Source organism: Cupressus sempervirens, chromosome 10, assembly GCF_028749045.1.
Source record: "Cupressus sempervirens isolate cs-2001-9-10 chromosome 10, ASM2874904v1, whole genome shotgun sequence".
NCBI lineage: Eukaryota > Viridiplantae > Streptophyta > Pinopsida > Cupressales > Cupressaceae > Cupressus > Cupressus sempervirens.
The window spans coordinates 442131007-442156465 of record NC_143127.1 but is presented as its reverse complement, the minus strand read 5'-3'; positions in this window follow the sequence as shown (position 1 = coordinate 442156465).

The window sequence follows — 25459 nt, the reverse complement described above, 5'->3', positions numbered from 1 at the left end:
AAAAGAAATAAAAATATAATACTTTACAGAATATTGTTGCAGATCAGGCACTTGTAATTATTTTATGGATTGATCACCATAAAACTGCTTCGTCCAATTTAATAAAATACTTTCAATTTTTGCAATGAAAAATTAGGAAATAGTCTAATTTTCCATGAGATTGCAATATCTTCCTCATTTTAAAGGACATGCAAGAGAAAAATAAAATATCAACATTGGAAAAAGGCCATTCTAAATTATAATGATCATATAGAGATAGAATTATCCTTCTATTTAATACTTGTGATATAAAGAATGTACAACTGAAATGAAACAGATAACAAAACCACACAAGAATTTACATAAATTCATTTTTTAAGAAGGCCAATATTCCACTAATGCCAACTTGAAAGGTGGGATCACAAAACTGTCCTTGAAATCAATGCAAAAGCATAAAGGGAGAAATAGGGATACCTAAATTTCACAAATAATTAAAATACTAGAAATCAAATATATGAGTGAAACACTTAGAGCTAAATCAAATCGCTATGAATAAAATGTTCAAACCTCACCAATTATTATATCACAATTGGAACTAAGAATTATGTTGCAATGCAAAATAATACAGTGCAAAGGAAAATTAGATTGTGACATTAACAACTCCTTGGTCATATTGACAAGATAGGGAATATGGGGTTTAAACAATAGGATATGGCTATAGGAAGTTTGAAGAGTGGTTGTAGAAGTTTTATTTGGTTCCCAAAATAGAGAAAACTTATAAATGGTGGGAATTCTTGAGAGAAACCATATTTTGGGGCAATAAGTTCAGATTAGTAAAGTGTCAAGTTTCATGCATAATCTATGTATTTTGATAGCTGAAATAGTAAGTTTCCAGAATTTATTAATAGCATAGATGTTTCATATTTTAAAATCCATTTACATGAAACATTAGGGAATTGAGTTATCAACATTTTGGATTTTGTGGCACTTAATTTCATTGTGTATGAAAGGAGATATGACTATTTCATTGAAAGTTGTCCTATTTCTGATTTCCTACATAAACAGTCTGATTGCAACCCATTTTAAAATGGAAATATCAAAATGTTTTAATTTAATTTTCATTTCATGTGATGAAGGAATGCATCCTTAAATTTTTGGCTTTTTTTTGACAGAAATCCATCAAGTAGTGAGCGATACATCTCAAATTTATTGGCAGCTATCTAAACCCTCTTCTAGGGTAAGCCAAGAGTATAAATAATATGCTTTATTGCAAGTTGACTTGGATCTAGTCCCTAATATGGTTTGGTAGATGGGGATATAAATTTATAAAATCACCCCAAGGCTATAGGTCTCCATAAAAAATTCTATTCATGTTTCCATTGAAGGAAAGGATAATCTAATTGTTATTTGTTTGACAGTATTAGAGACAAAGATACAAAGAGGGACTTTGTCCACACAAAAGTGCAAAGTGAAAATTTGTGAGGAGTGGAAGAAATGTTTCAGGGAGTTAATGGAGTCTTGTAGATGTCAATAATGTTGAAGAAGGTTATAGACCAAGATAAGGTCTTCTTGTTAGTTGTTTTCATTAATACAGTTGGCTGTCATATAATTATAGCAAAAGATCTATCAACATTGGTGATTGGGATTTGGAATGAGTTGAAGTTGAGGATGGTGTGGGAAATGTATATGGTGAGAGAAGGTCATTAATCCAAGGTATAGATATTTTTATAGAAGGAAAGATTTTATTGGACAAGAGTGTTTGTATTTATGACAGTGACGTGGGGCTGTCATAAATTTATAGTAAAGCCAGCAAAGCCAAATTCAAAACCCTTGTCTAGCTTTCCTATCAAGAGTATTAACATCCATCAAACCATATTAGAAGGGAGACTAAAGTCAAATATTATAGTTGGGAATGGTTTAGTAAATAGGTACATAAAATTTTGAAGCACATACAAGGTGCATATAAACTATTTGTCAAAATACTTGTAAGCTCTTTACCAACTTGTATACACACTAAACAGAATATACATAGTCTAAGAGGTTCTTCACAACAAGCCATTTCAAAAAGGATCTTGCCACAATTTTCTGACATGAAAATTGAAATTACTCCATATCCATGTGAGATAGGATAATTTTTTTTTTCTATGACATAGATGATCCCATAGATAATAATAGTCATCTTCCAAGGATTCTATATCACCTTCTTCAATCTCTTTAATAAAAAGAAACAAATAACTATAAGGTAAATCTACTACACCAAGCTAGATATGACAACCATGAAAATGAAACCTACAAATTAAACTCTACCAACTAGTTGAGCGATTGCAATAGAGCCTTTATCTAGAGAAGGCATATTAAAGAGAATTTCCATGCACCAAAACAAATGTGTTTCATTTGTAAAGTGTTCTTAAATGAAATTCCCTTCTATTACATTTCAAGAAGCACCACAACCACTGTGATGTAGATAAAACCACCCACTATGAATCCCTCTAACCATGCAAACTGTCTTGGATCTTTTTTAGCTAATAATGCTAAAACAGTTGTTGATATTGCAACTAGTGTTGATAAGAAGTTAAAGAAGAGTGTCTTGAAAAAACTAAAGCTTGTTAATATTGTTCATACTTGATAATCTAGAAAAAAAAAAATTATAAATAGTATTTGGTTGAGCATTGGACAACCATTTCCTAGAAAAATGTGTTAAAATTCATCACTTATCTAAGTAAAGCTCAAACGAGAGAGGCATGGCTACAACCTCCTCTTATTTTTCATCAATAATAAAATATGGGTTCTTGTCTATAGGCTGAAATTTGTAGAATATAGAAGGTGAGACATACAATCTCCTGTAAGAACCTGCTCACCCATTTTTATTTGTAAGTTGTGACTATGGTGAGTGCATAAACAAAAATTTAAGTAAACTATAAGTAACTCACAAAAAAAATGTAGAATTGCCTTAAGAGCTTTAGTTTTTGAAATTCCTAGTAGCCTCTTGATCAGTCTTGGATGTCTCTCTTATTAGTAACACACGTTTAAAAATTAGAGCCAAAAGAAGTGCATAAGTAGATGAAATGTTAGTCTTAAGAATGCTCAATAAATCATGAAATCTTGACTACCATGGTTAGCCTATTGGGTATTTTCACTGGGATCTTCATTAAATCTTTGATAATCATAAAATAATGATAAACTATTATACAAATTTCAGCAGTCTATCAATCTTCTTGGAAACTATCCTAATCACCCTCACAAAATGGATCAACCTCCTTGAAACCAACTAACACAATAGACATAATAATGACCACTCAACATCCTCACAACCACTAAGCTCCACTCCTTTACTAAACTTCATCAACCATCACTCTATTCTATATACCCTCATGATCATGATTTGATCATTACACAACCTCTATGTGACTATCCTCACACGACATACGTTTACCAAACCTTTGACTCTAGATTTGGATCCATAACTTGAATCTTATTCCCCTATCTCCCAACCTTGGAGTGTGTTGAGTCTCTTATCTCAACTCCCAAACACTCTACCATATCCCAACATTATAATCTTAATACAAAAGGAATTCAAACTTTCATAACACATAACAATCAACCAATACCTGACAAGACAACCTCAAACTCAATAACCCACGTGCCCCTTACACTTCCACTGAATGAGCCACTCCTCTACCACCATCCTAATACTCCCAAGTATTTTACTATGTCCTCCATAGACCCCTAATCTACTAACACAACACCATTTCATTAAATAGAAAAAGCTTGCCTATTTACTGTGCTCTTTGTAGACATATACACATAGGTCTATATCTTTTGAACCCAATCTTATTTCTCTAATCCACCCATTGATTCTGAATGTAATTGGACCCCCAGAACCATATGAAAAATTAAGAAAAATCTAACAAGAGAATTAGGAGATATGATCCTTACACCGAGATTGAAAATTTTGAGAAAATCATTCCTTCAGCATGCCTTTAAATAGTTACTTCTTGTGTCAAATCCCATGCCAATTTTTTGTATTTCTTCCTATCATCATTAGAATATAAAAATGCATTCCCTTACCTATCTACTAACCAAATACAAGGCTTGATTTCATTCAAAGTAATTAGAAAACTACATTTTATTATTTGTGCATACCCTAGTTGGTGTTTCAAAGTAGTTTGTATTCAGTTGCTTATAAATTTCACAAAATTGAACAAAATTAAATGCCACTAGCTCTAGAATAATATTAACTTGCTACCCTAGAATCTCATATACCCTTTCCTTGAAAGAATCAATTGATCAACCATGGAAACTTCTTAACAAATTACATATTTCACAAGCCAGAACACTATTTTAACAAGAAACATTTATTTTTATTGAATATTAATGATTGTTCCTTGAAACCTCTATCCATTTGTCTTTTATTACATGAAATTTAATGCCTCTACTCTCTCAAGATTGATTCCCACCTATAACTATCTCTTTAACCAACCAAGACTTATAAAGTATAAACTAATTAGTATTTTACTAATTTTGTGTTGTCAAGTTAACAAATTGTTGTCAAATTCAAAAACCTTACATCATTTATGACTCATATTGATATAATCTTATTCAAAATACCTTATTATGATCCTACCACCCTATTTTACCTACTAAACCCACAAAACCTCACTTTGCATTGTATTATAGTTTAGGGCACTAGTGGTCCAAGTTACATCAATTAAAGAACTTATAGGACATATCAACTCCATTATACTTGAAATATCCTTGTGCTTTGTCAAGTGTCCCTAACATTCCTTTTCCCATGATGCCCTTGAAAAGGTAAAACTAGACAAAATGACATACAATATGATACAATGCACCTTTTATGGTAACTATATATATTCAAGATTTTTTTCTATTAAATAAATAAAGGGAGCACAACAAGAAACTAAATGTAGAAAAATAGACTGAAATGATTTAACTACCTAAGGAATTCAAGAATAACCAAAGAGAATGGAATAGGTAACTACTTATATAAGAGTATCTTATCATTGTTGTTAATCATGCATTATGAAAAAACTAAGACCAAGGCAATATCTTTCACTAAAGTCCAACTTTTTTACTAAAAGCAGCCACTTTTATTGTTTTCCTCATTTAAGAATGATGCTTAAGGCTAGGTTGGTAGAGTCTATAGCTGCATTTCTTTGTGATTGATACTTAAGCTCATGTACTAGTGTATTATAGCTTATATTTCTTCATTATACCAAATACATAAATTTATCGAGGAGCCTCAAAAACTATTTTACATCATTTGATAGAAAATTGATGCTTATAAAATTACCATTTCTATAATATACCATTTGATAAGATTTATTTTTAACCACCAGGTAAGAGGATTAATCAAGCTCATTATTTATACAAATCATTGGGTCTTTCTGAGATTTGAATCCATTGATATGTGAATTAGCATTCACTGCAAGCACGCTCATGCTATTCATAGGTACATGGAGTACATAAGACATGGATTCACTAGTAACTCAATTGGCATCTATTCCAGGCATACTCATGCTACTCACAAGTACATGGATTATAGTCTATAATGCTATGTGCAATAGACATATGGAGTGAAACATGTACATGAAGATACATAGTGTAAAGGGATAGGGTTCTAAAAAAAGACACAACAAAAAGATCCTAGATAATCTAAACAATCAACCAAGTACAAACAATTATAAATACTATTCACAAATCAAAGAAGAAAAATTATTGATAATAAAGAAATTAACAATTTACTCTTGTATAGCTCTATAACCCACTCTGCAACCTGCTCCCACTTAGATTTGAATTTTGAATTTGTTCATGGTAGGCCCAAGGCCTCAGGACCCTCCTTCCTACCTAGATCTTCAAATGGTGCTAGTGTTACATAGTTATTTGGAGGACACAATGGAAAAGTTTTTCTAACACTGTGGTTTTGGTTAGTGGAGAACCTGTTACTTTTCCATTGGAAAATGGTCTAAATTTGAAAAATGGGACCCTAGGAGGCTAGAAGAATGCACTAGTGGGTTCTTTAGTGGCTAATGTTTCAATGGAGGATCCCAAGATTGCTCATGGCATAGATGTGCCAATGATCTCCCTCCCTAATACTTTAGTGGATAACATTACCTCTAGCCTTAAACTTTGTGTTGTGGGCAGATTCATGGCATTCAAACCTACAATTGAGATGGTTCATAAATGGGTGAGTCAAAAATGGAAAATTAGGGGTAGTGTAGGTGTTTTAGCAATGCCAGGTGGCCTCTTCTATTTTAAATTCACATTGGAAGAGGACATCAACCTCATACTTTCAGGAACTTGGTACTATAGGAAGCATTGTCTTGCCTTAACAAGATGACACTCAAGAGCTAAACATGCTAGCTCTAGTTTGGGTAAGGTTACCTAGACTACGCCTTGAATTTTGGGATGAGAAAATCTTAAGATGGGTGGAGAATTCTTTTGGACACTTTGTTACTAAGGACAAAGTGACTATGCAAAAGTCATGATTGGTATACACCAAATTTTTTATGAATGTGGCATTGAATTGGGCCCTGTCGACTATGATTACACTCAAAACTAAATGGGGAGAGAGAGTTCAACCCATTGAATATGAGAATGTGTGCTTATTCTATCAAAAATGTGGTCTATTTGGAAACCTTATTGTGGATTGTAAGGCACAAGTGTAGAAGGATAAAAAAAAGGAAAGTTCCCTAGGAATTGTAATGGAAGCTATGGGGGAACCCTCAAAAGCCCCAAGATTGGAGATAACTAAAGCACAAAAAATAGAGGCTACCTTGGTGTAGACCACCCTAGGAAAGGGACCAGGGCGGTATATGGATCTTGAGGAGGTGGAAGCTTTGGAGGATAAGAAGAAATGGATGATTATCCCTTTAGACGTGAGCTAGAGGAACTATTAGGTTCACCAATGGGGGAACTTAAGGAAGGAGAAATGATGGAGGAAGGTGAAATAGTGGCTGGCCACCCTATTCATTGCTCTCCATTAAAGCAAGGAGGAGAGGGTCTACAAGAACTTATGGCCATAGAAGGTGCTACTTAGGAGAGGGTATGTACCACCATAAGGATGAAAAATGCCTCTCTAAAGGAGATAGCAACTAAAGTAGAAAAGGATAAAAAATAACTAAGCCCCACTTCACCACATGAGGAGGATAATGGGGAATGAGAGGTTCAAAAAAGGAAGAAAAGGGGGGGGGGGGGGGGGGAAACTAGATGTAGGGGCATGTGGAATAGCTAGAAGACTGACTAGCAGAGCAACCAAGACCAAACAAGTAGCAAGGGATGTGGCCAGTAGTAAGCAACTTACACTAGAGACTATTACTAGAGGTAAGAAATAAAATTCCTATCTTGGAATTAAAGGGGGCTAAATAACCCCTAGAATCAATATGCTATAAAATAGTGCATATTTTAGAAAAAGGAAGATTGTGTGTTAATACAAGAAACAAAAATGTTTAGTATTAATTTTGATAGAATTGCTAGTTATTTTTGGCTAGGTGCTGCTTACATGCATATGGATGCTAAAGAAGCCTCGGGGGGCATTGCAACCATGTGGAACCCATGCTCTATGATAGGGGTTGAAGTTTGCAAGGATAGAAATTTCATAATAATAGAATTCCAAATTAGTATTCAATAGTGGGGGCTTATAAATATATATGCTTCTAATAGTAAGGTAGGGAGAAAAGAAAATAATGAAAAGCTAGTAAGGATTCTAGAAAATATGGGAGATAAACAATTAATGTGTATGGGAGATTTTAATACCCCCCTTTATCACTCAGAGAAATTAGGAGGAAATAGGGACTGCCCTGAAAGTTTGCAAGATCTTAGCAATTTCATGAGCAGAATGGATTTTATTGATGTGGAATTGAGAGGAAACCCATTCACTTGGACCAATAATAGGAAATAGAGTGATCTAATCTAGGTTAGACTGGATAGGCTAAAGGTAACAAGGAACTGGAATAGACTAGGCAATTCCTTGCAAGAGAACCTCACTATAAATGCTTTAGATCATTCACCTTTAATATTCTAGTGGGAGGATGGTTTAAAAAGTGGACCAAAACCTTTTAGGTATGAAATAATGTGGCAATCTCACCCAGAATTCAAAGATAGAATTCAGGAATGGTGGAATGTAAGGATAGATGGCACTACAATGTATAGATTGACCCAAAAGCTTGATAATATAAGGAGAAATGTCAAGGGTTGGGCTAAGAGTTCCTTTCGAGACTTGTTCAAAATCAAAGAAGTGGAGGAAAAACTTAAAAAGCTCCAAGGGGAGATTGGTAAAGGAAATAACATTTAAAATGCAACTCAGGAATGTTGTCTGACTTTCAGTCATCCATTCTTTTTTGGCAATAATTGGGGTCATATCAAGTCATTCTAGTCAATCTTGAGTCTTGGTCTAAGTCGTTATAAGTGACATGGATGAAATGGATTATGGAATTGAAGATTCTAATGAAGATCCAGATGAAAAAAGGTGTTTCCATTTAAAACCAATATTACAACTCTAAAGGTTTGGTTGAGGCTAATCCTCAAGTTGCATTATCCAGTTTTTTTGAGGTCGTCAGAATGGACCCTCAGAAAGATCAGTGGGGATTTAAGGCCTTGAAATAAACCGTTAACCTTCACTACCATTTGGGAAATTATAAATAAATGATGAATGCTTATCGAGAAATGATAGAAATGATAATAGATCGAGACATGAAGAACATAAAAGAGTTCAAATAATACATCTAGAATATGGAGCCTATAGGATGAGGCTGTGGCTAGGCTTTCTACTGATGGGAAAGACTTGGTCGAAAATCCTTCAAGTAGTCCAAGTAGTTTGCATGAAAATGAGCTGGTGGTTCTCAAGAAATTTTAGATGTTAATAAGAATATAACTCAATGGTTATTTATGGATGAACACCAAGCACATGATCATAGACATAATTCAGAATCAGTTGAAGAGAGTTGCTAAATCCTGTTGGAGCCTCTGTGTTTCTTGCAATGCAAAATACCTAGGAAATGTTGGATGAATGGAGATTTATTGATGAAAAAGCATGTGAAATAGAGCTAACAGCTTGGATGAAGAATCTTACAGCAAATATTATGATTGAGAGTTAATATGGATTAGATTCCAAGACAGGAAAAGATATATTTCAAAATATGAACTCTCTAGAAGGTTTGATCATTGAATCATTTCGATACTTATGGATTCCTAGTGGATTCCTTCCAATAGCTACAAATCGAGAAATTTGGAAATGTAATAGGAGGATGAAATAGAAAATTAAATTCTAAAGACAGTTGATGGATGGGAGCGAAACATTCTTTTTAGCTGGGCAGGAGGAGATCTTCACCACTCCATTGTTAAGAGAATTCATTCTTTAGCAGATTTCCTTGAAGGATGCCTGATTCAGTATTTGGATGGCTCACAGTGTCATGAGATTAGCGAAGGACAAAATTGAAGAAGGATATAAATGAATTTTTAGATTCTAAAGCCAGGGAATCCCTGGACACTTTTGCGAGTTGGGAGCCTCCACATGGAAAGTTTGGATTCAGGCATCAATGGATACAATATGTGAAAGTAGGAAGCCTGGTTCACCACATGGCTTACTGTGTTGTTGCTCTATATGGCTCCCTTCATTCAGAACATCAGGTATCGAATAGAAATCAACTGGCATTCAAGAATCCTTCTGCCCATATGGTGGGCAAGGAAGTGGCAGATATTCTTCATGAGTTAGCTAAGAGCATAAAATGTATGAAACAATGCAAACCTAGAGAAGCCATGATGGAGAATTTGTATGTTGCAATTGAATAAATGCATACTTCATTATGTTTCTTGCCAAGAATGTGTTATCAAATCCAGTCATTGTATAGACCATATCAAAGCAGCCCAAATCTTTTAGAAGCCACTAACATCCATGGAAATCGTACACAACAATCCTCACAAAAAAAGGAAGTCATGCAAGGATTGAAAGATATAAATGCCCATGTTGTCAACATAATTTCAACTGAATCCAAAGGGAAAGAAGAATACAAATCAGAATCAAGTAACGTGGGTATGAAGGAACAAAGTGGGCTTGCGGTTATTCAAGAGTAATAGTTATAATGATATAGAATATTTGTAAAATAGTATGATTAAAATTTGTGCTGATGAGTTTGAGCAGGAATTATGATAAAAGATTCTCGAAGACAAACTGAAGGTGTTGGAAGATTCTAGTGACATGTACCACTAAGTTAATTTCCAAATAACAGGACAAGGCCATAAGAGAAAATTGTTCTATTGAGCAAGGAAATGAATTTCATTTTCCATCCAAATGAAAAGGCCATGTGTCATGGAATAGAGAGGATTTTATTTTTCTTAAGGTAGTTATAAAACTAAAAAGTCAGGACCATTTTAAGATTCAGTTTTATGAAACCAAAAAGCCATCATAAGGAGAGCTGAACAAGCATCTTGAGGGAGGCTATTTATGGTAAATCTTTTTCTTAGAGAAAGGGGTTGGCAAATTGTTGGTATGAAGGGAGATTGTAGAGACAATCACGCTTGGTGTCAATTCTTTCCTGTCCAGGGGGTTCTTTTTTTTTTTGACATACAGTCAGAGAGCTGGAGCAGGGAGAGGAACAAATTTAATTTCTATATTTTTTTTTCTTGCATTTGGGGGGTTTTCTATTCCATTTTTGTAATAGATTTGATATTGATTTGTAAGTAATAATGATCAGAGCATCATTATTTGCTATGTTCATAATTAAGACAGATCTTTTGTTAAATCAGAGAGTTTAAAAGGGGTTTTTTCGATTATTCACAATCAGAGAGTTGCATTAATTGATTTTGGGCATTATCTTACACCTTAGAATTGGATAGCAAATGTGTTGTGGATAAGAAGTGTTTGCAGCCATTTCTATTACAAGAACCCAAATAGATGACCTTCTATTCTAATTTCATTTACATTGCATTTGCATTTGCATTCATTGAATTCATATTGCATCATCAATGCCGAGGAGTCATAAGATGTGTGATTTCTCGAAGTTGGCTAGGTTTAGGATCTAAATTTTGCCTGAGTTAATCTTGCCTAGGATTGACTTGGGTTTCCTCTTTCATTCTTGGGTTAATAACACACCCAGTTAGTTTAGGCAATAAAACAAATTCATTGCATATCATTTCATAAGGGAGTTGTACCTTCCAATTCAGAGGAAATCTATCAATCTCATGATAGATTATCCAACTATTGGCATCTAATTGTTCTTTCAGATTTGGGCATTTTGAGAATTTATTTAAAAGGATAATCTATTTACCAACATATTTTTGGTGACTCTGCTGGGGGAGTTGGAAAAGAAGACCAGTGCTGGAGATTGTATTTCTAGTTTTATTATTGTTATCTTTGTTTGAGATTGGAAACTTTGTGTCTTTAAAAGAACCTATTTAATATCAAAGTTTGAAATATTTGAAAGTTCTTATCATTCAAGTTCCCAGCTCATGTTTTTGGTGACTAAGAGGAAGAATACTTTGGTTTTTCAAGCTGCAATATTCATTTTCTCTGCTACTTAGGGATTGGTGACTCCATTGTAAAAAAGATCATGCCTATTAAAATTTTTTTTTGGAGAACTTGCTGGAAATTTGGTTGCTTATGATTGAGGTAACATCATTCTCTTTCTTGTTACTTTGATGAAGTTTATACAAATTTTGGTTACTCTGTTGTACAAATAATCTCAGGAAATGTATCAAGGTCAAATTCCTCTGAGAAATGATTTAAAATATAAAAAGAAACTTTCGCCATCTGTTGAAGAGATTGTGATTGATGATGATCCTATGCTGCAACAAATTTGGAGAAAATTTAAAGAGAGTGTCAGCTATGCCACAAGAAACAACTTAAGTATAGCTCAAGACCATCGGTCTAGAGAATTGTGGAAGCTGATTGAAAAGAGATTCTATGTTCTCCAGGAGTTCAAATAGAAAAGCGCTGATGCGAGTTCTAAAAAGGATGCTTTATCTCCTCCCATCTTCCCTACTTTGAGAGAGCCTAAATTTTCTTCATCCTCAGTGTTACCATGGATGAGCCATCAACATGAAGAAGGTAATCAGCATGAAAAACATTTCCAGCCTGAACCACCACAAGAAGAAGAAAAGTTTGTTATTATTCCTTGTTACTCAACAATATTTCCTTTGGAATCATTAATTGCACCATCAGATTCCTCATTTGAGGTTGAAAAGAAGATTTTCTTTCCTAAGGATGAATATAATGAGAAGAGTTCAGAAAATACTCTACCTATGTCTGAACTTAAATATCAAGAACACACCATCAATAGTTCAGATGCAATTATAAAGGATTTCAGTTTCTCTCAAGAATCAATAGAGAATTTTTTTGAAGAAGATATAACTAGTGAGTAGAAGGAAGAGATCATATCAACCAATGGTTTGAGTTTTGAATAGCAAGAGAAGCCTGGTTTCCCAAAAGCACAACTTTCAGCAAATGAAGATAGCCTTCTCGATGATGAAGAATTGGTAAGAACAGTTGACAATGAATTTTCTTTCATGCCTTCATTGACCTCTAATTTTAAAAGTTTCAAATTTGAAAAAAATAAAGATAAACCTTTGCGTGAAGTCTCTGATGAAATAATCAGATAGTTAACGCAAAATATGAAGAGTTGAATTCCATTGAATTTTTTTGTGAAACTGATTTTCAAGTTGCAAAGGTTGGTGATGATACTATATTAGAATCTATGTGTCTTGAAGAAAAAGTGGAAAAATGTTTTGTCAAATCTGAAAATATGATTGAAGAAATGATCAGTAAAATTGAAAGAGAAATTAATGGGGATTATTGTCTTCCTAAAAACTATCCTAAAACAAGCTGGTTGCATTATGCTTTAGTGATCACCATACTAAATTTGAAGATGTAGCAATAACAGATGATGAAAAGGAAGGAATTGCAAAAGATAATGAGGTATTGTAGCATTATGAAGAAGATAGTGAATCTGATTATAATCCTCCCGATCTGGAATACTCTTCCATAATTGATCCAGATATTGAAGTTGTGAATTCAGATGAACATCTTGCTATGGAAAATGAAGAAGATGTCTTAGCTTGGATGGACGCTATAGCAAATAAGGAATCCTTCAATTTCAACCCCATTTTGAAATCTGAAGTTGTTAATGATAAAGCCTATGATTGGTATGATGCTATTTCACTTCCAGAAGCTTTTCAATTTTTTGATTATGTTCATTCTGATTTGAAAGATGATATCTTTGCTAAGAATGGTAATGGAGTAAACGGATGTGAGTGTTTTCAAGCATGGCATTTGGAATTGCTTGAATATCCTTCCAATCTAGATTTGAATATTGATATCTTTTTTATAAGTGACAAGGTTAAGGATAACAAATGTAAATATGATTCAGTGATGTTTTTAGAGTCCAGTGAGTTTCCTTCTTCAAAAAATAGGATGGAGCATGTGAAAGATAATATGTGGATAAATATAGAGCAATCATAAGTATACGATGAGGCATGGCTATTTGGAAAAGTTCTATGGGTTACTATGTTACAAATAGCTTTTGGACTCAAATTCAATAGTCAAGGATTGGCCAGAAGATATCAATGTTGTTGCAAGTTGGTGAAGCATTCTCCTCTGTGTCGAAGAGGTTCATATTTCTCTCTTCCTATAAATGGTCATGTATGAATCTTTCCTTGCTTTTGGTCCTGTTGGTGAGGTCTCCTCACCTTTTGTAAATAGGTTCCCTTCTTAGTTTTGGCGTGTCTAGTGTAGCGTCTTCTTGCCTAGTTGTTGTTGTTGTTTTCTCTCACTTTGTTTCAGTTTGCCCTGCTCCCCTCCGCCCTCCCTGTATGCACTTCCTCATTGATCTTAGTTCTAGACTCCGAAACCCAATGCTTAAGGCACTTGCTTAACCAGAGATGCTAAATTCTTCATGCACTTTGTAGTACATGATCCCCCAGTCAGAGCCAGCTGTTGTCTGACTTTCATTCATCCATTCTTTTTTGGCAATAATTGGGGTCATATCAAGTTAGTCTAGTCAATCTTGAGTCTTGGTCTAAGTCGTTATAGGTGACATGGACGAAATGGATTATGGAATTGAAGATTCTGATGAAGATCCATATGAAAAAAGGTGTTGCCATTTAAAACCAGTATTACAACTCTAAAGGTTTGGTTGAGTCTAATCCTCAAGTTGCATTATCCAATTTTTCTGAAGTCGTCAGAATGGAACCTCGGAAAGATCAGTGGGGATTGAAGGCCTTGAAATAAACCATTAACCTTCACTACCATTTGGGAAATTATAAATAAATGATGAATGCTTATTGGGAAATGATATAAATGATAATAGATCGAGACATGAAGAACATAAAAGAGTTCAAATAATACATCTAGAATATGGAGCCTATAGGATGAGGCTATGTCTAGGCTTTCTACTGATGGGAAAGACTTGGTCGAAACTCCTTCAAGCAGTCCAAGTAGTCTGCATGAAAATGAGCTAGTGGTTCTCAAGCAATTTTAGATGTTAATCAGAATATAACTGAATGGTTATTTGTGGATGAACACCAAGCACATGATCATAGACATAATTCAGAATCAGTTGAAGAGAGTTGCTGAATCCTGTTGGAGCCTCTATGTTTCTTGCAATGCAAAAAACCTAGGAAATGTTGGATGAATGAGATTTATTGATGAAAAAGCATGTGAAATAGAGCTAACAGCTTGGATGAAGAATCTTACAACAAATATTATGATCGAGACTTAATATGGATTGGATTCCAAGAGAGGAAAAGATATATTTCAAAATATGAACTCTTTGAAGGTTTGATCATTGAATCATTTCGATACTTATGGATTCCTAGTGGATTCCTTCCAATAGCTACAAATCAAGAAATTTGGAAATGTAACAGGAGGATGAAACAGAACATTAAATTCTAAAGACAGTTGATGGATGAGAGCGAAACATTCTTTCTAGATGGGCATGAGGAGATCTTCACCACTCCATTGTTAAGAGAATTCATTCTTTAGCAGATTCCCTTGAAGGGTGCTTGATTCAGTATTTGGATGGCTCACAGTGTCATGAGATTAGCGAAGGAAAAAATTGAAGAAGGATATAAATGAATATTTAGATTCTAAAGCCAGGGAATCCCTGGACACTTTTACGAGTTGGGAGCCTCCACATGGAAAGTTTAGATTCAGGCATCAATGGAAACAATATGTGAAAGTAGGAAGCCTAGCTTGCCACATGGCTTACTGTGTTGCTACTCTACATGGTTCCCTTCGTTCAAAACATCAAGTACCAAACAAAAATCAACTAGCATTCAAGAATCCTTCTACCCATATGGTGGGCAAGGAAGTGGCAGATATTCTTCATGAGTTAGCTAAGAGCATAAAATGTATGAAACAATGCAAACCCAGAGAAGCCATGATGGAGAATTTGTATGTTGCAATTGAAGAAATGCATACTTCATTTTGTTTCCTCCCAAGAATGTGTTATCAAATCCAGTCATTGTATAAACCATATCAAAGCAGCCCAAATCCTTTAGAATCCACTAACATCCATGGAAATCCTACACAACAATCCTCACAAACAAAGGAAGTCATGCAAGGATTGAAAGGTATAAATGCCCATGTTGTCAACATAATTTCAACTGAATCCAAAGGGAAAGAAGAATACAAATTAGAATCAAGTAACGTGGGTATGAAGGAACAAAGTGGGCTTGCGATTATTCAAGAGTAATAGTTATAATGATATAGAATATTTGTAAAATAGTATGATTAAAATTTGTGCTGATGAGTTTGAGCAGGAGTTATGATAAAATATTCTCGAAGACAAACTGAAGGTGTTGGAAGATTCTAGTGACATGTACCACTAAGTTAATTTCCAAATAATAGGACAAGGCCATAAGAGAAAATTGTTCTATTGAGCAAGGAAATGAATTTTATTTTCCATCCAAATGAAAAGGCCATGTGTCACAGAATAGAGAGGATTTTATTTTTCTTAAGGCATTTACAAAACTGAAAAGTCAGGACCATTTTAAGATTCAGTTTTATGAAATCGAAAAGCCATCATAAGGAGAGCTGAACAAGCATCTTGAGGGAGGCTATTTATGGTAAATCTTTTTCTTAGAGAAAGGGGTCGGCAATTTGTTGGTATGAAGGGAGATTGCAGAGACAATCACGCTTGGTGTTAATTCTTTACTGTCGAGGGGGTTCTTTTTTTGACATATAGTCAGAGAGCTAGAGTAGGGAGAGGAACACATTTAATTTCTATATTTTTCATTTCTTGAATTTGGGGGGTTTTCTATTCCATTTTTGTAATAGATTTGATACTGAGTTGTAAGTAATAATGATCAAAGCATCATTATTTGCTATATTCATAATAAAGATAGATCTTTTGTTAAATTAGAGAGTTTAAAAGGGGTTTTTCTGATTATTCACAATCAGAGAGTTGCATTAATCAATTTTGGGCATTATCTTACACCTTAGAATTGGATAGCAAATGTGTTGTGGATAAGAAGTGTTTGCAGCCATTTCTATTACAAGAACCCAAATAGATGACCTTCTGTTCTAATTTCATTTACATTGCATTTGCATTTGCATTCATTGAATTCATATTGCATCATCAATGCCAAGGAGTCATAAGATGTGTGAGTTCTCGAAGTTGGCTAGGTTTAGGATATAAATTTTGCCTGAGTTAATCTTGCCTAGGATTGACTTGGTTTTCCTCTTTTGTTCTCGGGTTAAGAACGCACCCAATTAGTTTAGGCAATAAAACAAATTCATTGCATATCATTTCATAAGGGAGCTGTACCTTCCAATTCAGAGGAAATATATCAATCTCATGATAGATTATCCAACTGTTGGCATCTAATTGTTCTTTCATATTTGGGCATTTTGAGAATTTATTTAAAAGGACAATCTGTTTACCAACAAGGAAGAAGAGGAATATAGAAAAAAATAGAAGGATATTATGTTGGGGGAGGAATTTTTTTGGAAACAAAGATCAAGAGTTCAATTGTTAACTGATGGTGACAAAAATACTACTTTCTTTCATAGGCCAACCTCCAATCACAAAAGAAGAAATACAATTAGTAGATTGGAAGGGGAAGGAGGAAGGATTTATAAAGACTAGAAGGAGATGGGATGACATTTGGTGGAATATATTAGCAAGGCTTACATTAAGGATGAACCAATGAAAAAATCATATCTCCAGGTGGACCAAGTAAAAGAACTAGATAGAGCTCCAGGAAAAAGGCAGTCAAGGTTACTGGAGGATCTACTGCTGATACCATCCAAAGTACTATGGAGGTAGGCAAAGAGGTGGTGAAAATGATTAAAGAACTACAATAGCAGCTAGTAGTGTTAATGGTATCTGGTCTCTATTTTTATAGTGGTCCTAGTAATTGGTCACTAATCTTGGTTATTTTATCTGGTTTTTTTCTATTGTAAAAACTAGGTTCCAGGTCCTTGTAAAACTTGGGTTCATTTTATGGTCCTTTTATGTGGTTTTAGGTCCCTATAAAACCTAATTTTGTTACTGTTAAATTGTAGGTTTTAGGTCCTTGTAAAACCTGGTAGTGCTTCATGTTTTATATTTTTCTTTTTTTAAGGGTTTTAGGTCCCCTTCAAAACCTATTTTTACCTTAATCCAAAACAATGCAGGAAACCAGGTTATCAGAAGAAGTTTGATTAATATGATCTTGCAAATGGTAGGTAAGGTGGAGAAAAACTACATTCTAGGAAACATCATGGAGGAGGAAGTGAAATGTGTTGTGTTTTCAATGAAAGCTTTTGAGGCCTTAGGGCTAGATAGTTTCTCTACAGCTTTTTTCTACCACTTTTGGGAGATAGTTAAAAGCGAATTGGTTTTGGCTGCCATAGATTTCTTTAAAATAGGGAAGATGCTAAAAAGGATTAATAAGACTTTTATTACTTTAGTCCCCAAAACTTTGATGCCCATGAGCCTAATAGATTTTAAGCCTATAAGTCTATGCAATATAGTATATAAGATCTTTTCCAAAGTTCTGGTCAATAGGATAAAGCCATTTTTGGAAAAAAAATTATTGGTACTCCTCAAAAGGGCTTTGTTTTGGGAAGAAAAATCTTGGATGCAGCGATAACCACACATGAGATCATTCATTCAATGGAAAAAAATAAAAGGCCTGGGATGGCCTTCAAGTTGGATATCTCCAAGGCTTATGATAAAGTCAAGTGGGACTTCCTCTATGATGTGTTTGAAAGAGTGAGGTTCAATGACAAAGTTATAAATCTATTTAAGACGATGGTAGGCTCAGTTGAGTTTTTTTATATTATAAATGGCTCCCCTTGGGGAAATTTTGGAGTGGAGAAAGGACTAAGATAGGGTGAGCCACTATCATCCTACCTTTTTATTATGATTGATGAGGTCTTGGGGAGGTCTTTCTCTAAATTGGTTAATACTAGTTGTGCTAAAGGGATAAAGCTTGCTACCATTGATGATACCAAAGTGCTACAACAATTTTTTGATGATACTTTCCTTTTTGGAGAATATTTGGTGATGGAGGATGAAGCTTGGAAGACTATTCTCTATAATTATGAAGAAAGTTTAGGCCAAAAAATTAATTACTATAAAAGTAAGATCTATTTCTTTAATATTGATGCCTCATTATAAAGGAAGATAAGAAAAAATTTAGCTTGTTAGTCTGCTAACCTCCTGGATACTTATCTTGTCCTACCGTTAACCACTAAGGAGGTGAGTCATGACTTCTAGAATACTATAGTGGAAAGAATTCAAAAAAAGCTAGCAGGATGGAAAGGGAAATTTTTAAGCAATGCTGGTAAATTACAATTTCTCTCGGTGGCTCTATAGGGTATTCCAATTTACTTCTTATCCCTTTTTAAAATTGACCAAAATATGGTAGATAGAATTAAGAGAATACACAGGAAATTCCTCTAGTTAGGGATAGAGGAGAACAACGAATTGAGCCTGGTTAACTGGGATGAGGTTTGTAAGCCAAAGGAGATAGGGGGGTTGGGAGTAAGAAGACTTCATCATTTGAATAAAACCCTCCTTACAAAGATAGGTTGGAGACTGGGAGAAGATAAGATGGACTGGGGTAATATAATGAAAGTTGAATATTTGTCAAATTCCCTTTTCACTTGGAATCTCTTCAATAATGACCTCTTGGGAGGCTCCAAAATTTGGATAAATATTGTCAAGAGTAGAAGCTTATTAAGGGAAGTGACAAGATAGATTGTGGGGAATGGGCATAGTATCAAATTCTAGGAGGATAATTGGATGGGAGTGAAACCATTGGTCTACATCAAATTCAAAAGAACAATGGAGTTACTAAAGGAAGACATGGGTGGGAAGTTGGAAGACTATATTGAACAGGGGAGGAAGTCAAAGAAACTATGTAAAGAAACTTACTCCCAGGAGGATATTTAGCTTCTTAAGGAGTTGGAAATGTTGTTGGGAGCATAAAGACCCCTAATTCTGATCCAATAGGATACTAGAGTTTGGGACCTAACTTTAAGTGGAAAATTTATAGTCAAATTAGCAAAAAACCACCTCTTTAGTAAGGATTTCTACCCACCATGATGGAGTAAATTTTGGATTCGTAATCTACTCCCTAAAATTAATTTTTTCTGGTGGACTATTTAGCATGGTAAAATCCTATCTCTTGACAATGTGAAAAGAAGGGTTTTTTTCATCACAAAATGATGCTATCTTTGCAAAGAAAAGGAGGAGATTATCTCACACATGTTCCTTGAATGTCAATATGCCTTAAAGATCTAGGATATGGTGTGGGAGAAATTTGGTCTAGATTGGGTCCTGAAGAACAACTTATGTCAATTTGTGGAGAAGTAGAGTTGTCCCTTCTACCACCCAAAATTGGCTTTTCTGTGGAAAATTGTTCCACCATATATTTGCTAGCATATATGGAAAGAAAGAAACAACAGAATATTCTACGAGGTGGAAAAACTTGTGGAGCTGGTTATGGGAATCATGGAGAAATTTTTGAAGGAAAATATAAGGGTAGCCAAATGTAAGTTACTGAAGGAAGAACTAGGAAGGAAAGAAGGTTAGAGTACTGAAAAATGGGGTTTACAAGAGGATTTTTATCTTTTTGATAACTCAAAAGTGTTAAAAAGACAAAAAATGAGATGGAAACCACCAACCCTAGCATAATATAAACTAAATTTTGATGGTGCAGCTAAAGGGGGTATATGAGTGGTAGGTGGAGTACTAAGAAATGGGAATGGTGATGTACTGCTAGTTTACTCTGGAAAGGTGGTGGGTGGAAGTAACAATTTGTCTGAAGCCATGGCTCTACTTTTGGGTCTTCAGCTGATTAGTGAAATGCAAATTACAAAAATAACTATAGAAGGGGACTCCAAGTTAATTATTGATATGGTACATGGAGTGTCCCAACTAGGATGTAATATTTGAACTATTATTATGAACATTAGGCATATTTTAGAAGGGATGGAGAATGTCCATATGAAACACATCTACAAAGAAGGAAATAAGGTGGCCAATGCAGCAGCTGCCATGGGTTTTGAATTAACAACAGTCATGTGCTAGAGAAATATGAGAAATCTAAATGAAGATATTGAGTCCTTGATATGCAAGGAAAGAGGAGGGAGTATTAATTAATATGACTACAAAATTTAAGGCCGGGGCCAAATTTGGTAATTTCTTTCTTAGTAAGCCGAAATTCACTAAATTTAATAAATTTTTTAGGGAAATGAGGAAAAAATGTGGCCGTACAAATGGAAAAATGAATAAATGCAATTTAAGGAGTGTGTCATTTTTCCATTATGGTAACATACTATGAAATTCAAATTACTTCCCCTTTGAAAGTATGAATAATATCATTATTTAGAATGTTAGAGATTTTAAGGGTGTAAAAATTATGATGTTAAACATGCACATTTCTCATAATCAATTCGCATGGGATTTTGTTATGTCTCAAAAAAAAACTTGTAAAACTATTTCACTCTTTACAGAGAGGCCTAAGGCTAATAGTATTAAAAATAATTTTGAAGACAAGGAAATTCAGATGCACATCATTGAGGTGGGGGAATCAGAGGAAGATGAGGAAGATATGGGTGGAGATTTGAATAGGCTGGAGCCCACAAAAATTGAGAATTTCAAAGATAGGATGGCCACCTGGTTCCTGTTAAAGGAAGGGGAATTTTTGCCTTACATGCAGGCGATGGCAGGGTATGACGAGAATTGTGCCCTCCAATTTGTTAATGGGTGGAATGACCAGAAGGTAACTATAAATGGAATTACTTTTCAAGTGAATGAGGAAGTAATTGCCATGGCTACTGGGCTATCTATGAAAGAAAAAAATGGAGAAAGGTCACAAAAATGGCTGATGAGGCTAATATGAGTAGGTTTTTTGTGGATGACAAAGAACCAGTGCACTACAGAGGAGGATTTAAGAGGGATAAGCTACTAGCTTTATGGGATGATGTCTACCTGGTACTCATGAAATACCTTGCATTGGAGGGTAGGTTTGGTGTTTAGTACTATTACCACTTTCCCCTCTTGAATCATTTTAGGAATAGGGATTTTATTTTTATCCTATTTTTTCTACTGCATTCTCTAGAAGATATAGTTAGTGATGTTAGGGAGAAGAGGAACAAGGGGCATAACTTCACCATTATTCACCAAGGCCTAATTTTTGACTTATACCAATTCCATCTTTCCCTTTTCCCCCCTAGGCTAGTGGTTGACAACTAGCACAACTGTTAGAGTTCCCCCCTAAGTACCAGTATGAGAACCAGAGTTCATACCCCTTGGCCTTCCCCTAGCTGCAAAAATAAGAAAAAGAAGAAACTTGAAGTGATTGTGGAACAAAAGGGTAGCAAAAAGATTAAAGTTTAAAAATCAATGGAGGTGGAAGAGGAGGACACGGAGGTGGAGGGAAGCGGAAAAGGTAGGAGAAGGTCAAGAAGACTTGCCCAATCCCAAGCAAGGCATAAGAAAAAATCTAATAGATTTAGGGTTGAAGAGGTGGAGAAGGAGAGCTCAGAGAACAATGAAAGGGAGAGGGAGGAGGAGAATAACTTTGACTCCAAGAGGGAAAAAGGGAAAGAGGAGGTAGAAAAAGTGAGAATTCTATTGATAATACCCATATGTCTGTTGGAAATACTCAGGTGTCGGCTGGAATTGCCATCACTACGAAGACTACCCATGTTTTTGCCAGCTTCATCTTACATCTCATTACCTTCTGTGAAAATAGTAGCAAAGTGGATACCTCCCCCATTACCATTTTCTTTCCAGTCAAGGAAAAACCCAATGTTTCTACTAACCCAAAGGTTTTGTAGGATGATAACCAGGCGAAAAAAGTTAAAGAGGAAGATAAAAAGGAGGGAGCTGAAAACAAAGAGAAGGTTGAGGAGCAAAAGGGGGCAATTGTCCAACTAGATCAAAGGGCTAAAACTTTAGAGGAAGGATTCTTCACCTTCTCTAATTTTTCCCTAAAAGTCACTCATGTTGTTGCCACTAGCCTCCAAATGATGGTGCAGGAGAAAGAAGAAATAGGGCTGGATATGAAAGATCATAAGCTCCTCTCTAAGTTTCTTGTTGATGATTGGGCTTGGGTTTTATTGGCTGGGAAGGGAAAAGAAAAAATTGAGAAATAAGTCTTTAGTTTTAAGGGATCACTAGATCATAGTTTTTTTTTGTTATTATGTTGTTACTTGATTTGCTAGCATCCAGTTGTTACTCAAACTTGGGTTGGCTTGACTGTGCCAATAGTTTTTATTATCTACTAAACTAGTATGGTTAACTCTATGGAATTTTTCTTTAGAATAGTCATTTCTATTCTTAGTAGTGTTAGTATGTGATGATTGATCAGGAAAGTACTATACATACTTTATAAATTCTTTGGGGTTCGGTGCATCACCCTGAATTTTTTTTGGTACTATTCATAGAGTCATCACTAAAGTAATGGCTAATATTTTCCAATTTATGGCTGACATGAAGTAGCCCTAAAGTGGTTTAATACTTGTATATAAGGGCTTACAATTAGGGTTGTTTTAGTGTGGTGATTCGAAATTGGTTCTTGCAGCGATATTGAGCTGTAAGGGATTACGAATTGTAATTAGGTTATAATCACTAAATTGTAATAATATCAGACTTGCTATTTGGTGGACATAGCCTAGGGATTTGGTGAACCACAGTAAATCTTGGTGTCTTGTGTTCTTTTCTATGTGATCTATTTTTTTTAGTTATTAGTTATATTTGCATGTAATTTTTATTTTATGTCTGTGATTTAATCTTGACGAGTGGTATTAGAGCAAGGTTGTTTTTCAATTATCCTCTGTAGGAAACTCTCATGGATGAGTGGGAGTCTCATGGTTGAGTGGGAGCAATGGTAGACGAGGGTAAGCTAAGGGTTGATAGGTTTAATGGGAAAAACTTCCAGTTATGAAAAATGCAAATGGAAGACTATCTTTATCAGAAGGATTTATGGAAGCCATTGGAAGGCAAAGCCAAGAATCAGGGATCTATGTCAAATGATGAATGAGATATTTTGGATAGAAAAGTACTTGGAAGCATTCAATTATGCTTGGCACCATCAGTGGCATTTAATATTACAAAAGAAAATATGACAGAAGAATTGATGCAAACTCTAGCAAAACTGTATGAAAATCCCTCCACTTCAAACATGGTATTTCTTATGAAGCATTTATTTAATATGAAAATGGCAGAAGGTGGATCCATTGCAGATCATTTAAATGATTTTAATACTATTACTTGTTAGTTATCTTCTATGGGTATCAATTTTGATGAAGAAATTAGGGCTCTCTTGATTTTGTGTTCTTTGCTTGAAAGCTAGAATGGCTTGGTAATGGCTGTGAGTAATTCTATTCCTAGATCTAGTACCCTAAAATGTGAAGATGTGATTGGTGTTGTTTTGAGTGAGGAAACTCATAGGAAATCCTCAGGTGGATCTACATTAGGAAGTTCTTTGAATGCACGAAGTAGGGGTAGAACAACTGAGAGAGGAAGTAATTTTGGAAATCATGGAAAATCAAGAGGAAAGTCAAAGGGGAGGAGGTCTCAATCGAGAGGATCGAATGACTACTGGTACTATGGGAAACTAGGGCATAAAAAGAAAGATTGTTGGAATTGAAAGAAAAATGAAGGAGATAAATTAGATGGAGACAAGGAGGAAAATGTGGTAAGTAAAAAATCCGAAGAGGATTCTTTGCTCTTGTCTTTAGAAAGTGTTGATGATTCATGGGTTTTAGATTCTGGTGCTTCATTTCATGCTACATGTCATAGAGGTTATTTCATTGATTATGTCCAAGGGGATTTTGGACTTTTTTACTTTGGGGATAATGAATCCTGTCAGATTGTTGGAAAGGGAAAAATTAAGATTAAGTTGTAGAATGGGAATCATTGGCTACTACATGAGGTAAGACATGTTCCAAGACTGAGTAGGAATTTAATTTCAGCAGGGCAACTCAGTGATGAGGGTTGTGTAGTTACTTTTAATGATAAAAATTGGAAGGTTTCAAAAGGTTCCCTTGTCATAGAAAATGGTGTGAAAGTAGGCACCTTATATCTTTTTATAGGTAATATTGTTCCATCTACTTTAATTGTTTTAGAGAAAAATGAACGTTCAGGAACAATTGCTATAATTGAGTAGGGAGAACAAATAGCTACTATAGATTCTGATACAGTGTTGTGGCACAATAGACTTGGGCACATGAGTGAGAAATGTATGAAAGTACTTCATTCAAAGAAAGTTTTACCAGGTCTAAAATGTGTTAATATGGATTTTGGTGAAAGTTGTGTGTATGGAAAATAAAAGAGACCGAGTTTTGGAAAGACTAGGAAGGAAAACAAAAAGGAGAAATTAGAGCTTTTGCAATCCGATGTATGGGGACCGACTCAAGTATCTTCCCTTGGATGCTTTCATTATTATGTTACATTTATTGATAATGCAACTAGAAAAGTATGGATTTATTTTCTTAGAAATCTGATGTATTTCAAACTTTTAAGAAATGGAAATGCTTGGTTGAAAATGAGATTGGTATGAAATTAAAATGTCTCAGATCTGATAATGGTGGTGAGTATTGTAGTCATGAATATGAAGATTATTGTTCCACTAATAGTATTTGTAGATAGAAAACTATTCTAAGGACTCCAAAGGAAAATGGAGTGGCTGAATGTATGAACATGACTATGATGGAGCACGCAAGGAGCATGAGGTTGCATGCTAGGTTACCCTTACACATGTGGGTGGAGGCTGTCAATACTACTATATATTTTATTAATACAGGTCCCTCAACTCCTTTGGGCTATGGTATTCCAGAGGAGGCATGGACTTTTAAGAAGGTGAGTTATTCTTTTCTCAAAACCTTCGGTTGTGAAGCATTTGCTCACATAGATTCTGAGAATAGAACCAAGCTAGATGCTAAGTCAAAGAAATGTGTATTTTTTGGATATGGAATTAATGAAATTAGTTATAGGTTTTGGGATTCTAAACATTAGAAAATTGTAAG